Here is a 3,984-nt window from a genome sequence, read left to right as displayed (position 1 = left end):
AATTTGAAAATTATCCCGGTGGAGGACAATCTCTTGAATGATGTGTATGACTAGAGCAGAATGCACAAAACTCATGTGGTGTGTAAAATTGAGTTGGAAGATAATTACCCTGCATCTAGGACTAATTCAGCCACTTATATAGATACATTAAGATAAATTCACACAAAATATAAATACAACACAAAAATGAATGTAAAACTAGAACATCAAACACTTACCCAAAGTCCTTAAGATTTCAGATTTTCAGTTTCTCCTTAGCGAGTTTTGAGTTCCTAGGATCACACAGAAACACACAAAATACAAAAACATAAAAACCAAACTAAAAAATATCCACAAAACACAATATTCACAATCAAACCAAAGGTAATCTTTAAACCTCGGTTACAAAACGTTTGCAATCCCCGGCAACGGCGCCAAAAATTGGTTGTTGAAATATGTTTACCAATAATAATAACACTTGCAATAGCACAAATCATTGTAAATTAGGGCTATCGTAAGGGTAAGTCGAACCACAAGGATTGCTAGTTTATGGCAACCAAGGTTGTTGATGAGCACCGAAAAGTGCGCATTTAAACCCGTTAAGCTTAAGCATTCTAGTACCTTTATCTATCTTACTTTGCCGCTTTAGACTTATTACGTGTTATTTATATTTTCAGGCACTAATCCCAAAATTGGGCTAACTCAGCCAAATAAGAGCTTAATTGAAGCAATCCTGAGATAAACCAAAGAGGGAGCAAAGTGGAGAAAGAAAGGAATAAAAAGGAATTAAGTTGTGCAGCTGAAAAGTTCGATCGATCCAACTTAGAGTTCGATCGATCGAACATCTATGATCGATCACAGTACTTCTCGATAGATCCAACCTTGGCCTTTGCTGAAATTCCAAGTTCGATCGATCCAACATCACCTTCGATCGATCGAACCCTATTTTGTCCTATTCAAATGATTGATCTTATCCACAGCTGTACGCCTACCAACCACTTTTGTCCTTTTCCTCATAAATATCTTCGAAATATCTCAGCCTTGTCCTTATGCGGAGGAGTCAGACCACTTCGATCGATCCAGGATGCAGTTCGATCGATCGAACCCATCTTCGATCGATCCAAGTTAAGGTTCGATCGATCGAACTTCCTCCAGTGAGAAAAAGTTAAAGTCCAGCTCATTTATTCCGTCCTTCACCCAATCACTGGAAAATATGCCTTGCACGACCACAGCTCATCATAGGGTGCATTTGACCTACCTATATAAGGAATATGATACACTTTTTGGAGAGGAGTCTAGAGTCTCTTGTCACACATTGAAAATCATCTTGGAGGCTATTCTTGGAGAGGAAGAAGGGAGGAAGCTAGAGCAACCATTGGAGAAGATCTTCATCTACAAGGAGCAGCCATGGAGTTAGCCCTTGAGGGTTGGATCATCACTACCATGAGTGGCTAGACATCTTCTTGGGGCTAGAGTTAGCCCCAAGCATGCTTTCTATACTCTAATCTTGTGTATTATTGAGGGATTAGTGTTGTATGATACATCTTGATATTCATGTATATATAAATCTTGATTATTTCATGGTTTGTATGGTTTAATGCTTCCAATTGACTATTCTATTATACCCATATGTCTATGTATGCTAGAGTAGGATATTCATGTGCTTATCTCTAGATTTAGTGTTTTTGATGCATGTCTATGTGTATTGATGCTATAGATCTAGAGATTATCAAGATGATATGCTTAATGAATGCTATTTTGGTTCATTTGATGGTTTATGGCTATTCTTGATGGTTTGTGCCTCTCCCCTAGCCTAGATAGCTTTATTTTCATACTAGTAGTGTAGATTTAGTGTAGTGGTAGTATAATGTTAGATGGGAGGACAATCTACTCTTGATGTTTGATGTTCCATGCTTATGAGTCCAAATGGCATATTCCTCTAATATTGTATTGCATGTGGATTGTAAGCTTAATGAAGGATTAATGACTTGTTTTGATCTATTGTGCTATTCCCATGTTGTCTAGACAATATATGCTCTATTCCTTAGATATATTGTGCTCTTCATATGATGTTTAGACAATACTTGCTTGATTTGTCATCCTTGCCAATTGAATCAACCTAATGCACACACACCCTTATCATATTGCAACACATCCATTACCCTCAATTGATCACTTGTTAGTAGTATAGAAAAGTATTACTTGGTGGTGATCTCTACACCCCAAGACCTCTCTCTCTCTTGTTTACCTCATATTATTTTATTTAGTTGAATTCAATTTAGCTTAATCAACCAACCAACCAATTGTGTGATCACTTGACCTACTAAACCTAATTACCATAGTTTCACAATTCGATACACCATCAAATCCCTTGGGACGATCCCTACTCGCCCTATCTATATTTTATATAGAGAAAGGTAGTAGTGGCTTTCTATAAATGTAAAACTTGGCCACCTCCTAAACACACACAACTCTCAAGCTTTGTTGGTTGTGGCGACTTCATCAAGGAAACCAACAAGTTTTTGGCGCCGTTGCCGGGGATTTTAAATTGGCAACGTCGAATTGTGAAATTCAATTAGGATTAGTACTCTTTTGATCGTGTCTTTACTTTCTTTTTATTTTCTGTTTTTTATTACTTATTAAGTTTGTTCTTCATTAACAAGGTGCATTGAGCAAGGAGCTAGCAAAGAACTTCCAAGCTAAGGAGCAAAGCAAAGCAAAAGAAAAACGCTTAAAATGAAGAGTTGCTAAAATTTTTTTTGCTAAGCTAAGCTTTTAAATTTGGAGTTGAAGTGCTAAAGGACTATTGTGAAACCTTCTTACTCAATCTCCTTAGTTAAATCGGGGGCCCACGTGGAGGCATTTATTTGACATACATTGTTGCTTATACATGTTGAATTGTGCATGCATGGTCGTCGTTCATTGAGACCTACTCTTGTCCCTCTTGATTTGTATTTAGAATCCACTATTAGGAATCCAAGGGGAAGAGGAAGTTCACATAGAACCAATCTACCAATGGATGCTCTCAATGATGATCATGTTGAAGACCTTGGTCACATAGACCAACAAGGCATCCTTCACCCTAATTTGCAAAATGATAATATGCAAGTTCCATTAGGCATGCCTAGGCCATACATTCATCAACCTCCTCAACAACAAGGCCAAATTCCAATGGGAATTCCAAGGCCAATGTATGCACCACAACCCCCCATCATTAATCAAGCTCAATATAACCAAGGTGTCCATGTTACACCTCAAGTTGCTAATCCACCACTCGCATTGAGAGATCACTATGTGCCTAATGAGTATAATGCACCCACATGCATTCAATTGCCACCATTTAGAGCACACCATTATGAGATTAAAACACAAACTATCCAAATGCTACCTAACTTTCATGGACTTCCTAGTGAAGAACCTTACAAGCATTTGGATGAGTTTCTTGAAGTTTGTTCTACCATTCGATACACGGACATGCCGGAAGAAGTTTTAAGGCTGAAACTTTTTCCATTCACCCTTAAAGATAAGGTGAAGTATTGGTTCAACAACCTTAGGCCTTTTTTCTATAACTTCTTGGGCAGAAATGCAATAAGAATTTTTGAAAAAGTACTATCCGGTTTCGAAGACCAATGCTATGAGAACCGCCATTAGGGAATTCACACATGGGGAGGGAGAAACTTTCCATGAGGCATGGGAACGCTTCAATGAATTGCTTAGGAAGTGTCCTCACCATGACATGCCTAAATGGCAATTGGTCCAATTCTTCTTTGAAAGCTTATTGGACAATTATAAAGGCATGGTTGATGCTTCAATGGGAGGTTCTTATATAGACCGGCAAGAGGAAGACGTGTGGCGTCTTTATGAGAGCATGAGTGAAAACTCTTTGCATAGAACATTGTCATCTAGGAATGGTAGAAATTCTCAAGGTAGGAAGAGTGTTGGCTTGCATCAAGTTGACCACTCAAATGATATAACCGCCGAGATGAAGTCTTTATCTCAAAAGTT

The 3,984-nt window shown here is 38.1% G+C and overlaps 1 non-coding gene across 1 annotated transcript; it reads right to left on the bottom strand.

The window, feature by feature from the left end:
- Positions 1-3,608: 3,608 nt before the first annotated feature.
- LOC132297973 (small nucleolar RNA R71) lies at positions 3,609-3,717 on the bottom strand. The gene has a single exon (XR_009479471.1). It is a non-coding gene; the product is annotated as a small nucleolar RNA R71 (small nucleolar RNA).
- Positions 3,718-3,984: the final 267 nt, after the last annotated feature.

This window comes from Cornus florida, unplaced genomic scaffold, assembly GCF_030987335.1.
Source record: "Cornus florida cultivar Cherokee Brave unplaced genomic scaffold, ASM3098733v1 CherokeeBrave_3.0.0_Hap2_Chr02, whole genome shotgun sequence".
NCBI lineage: Eukaryota > Viridiplantae > Streptophyta > Magnoliopsida > Cornales > Cornaceae > Cornus > Cornus florida.
The sequence above is the reverse complement of the archived record's forward strand: the minus strand, read 5'-3'. Positions and strand labels throughout refer to the sequence as shown.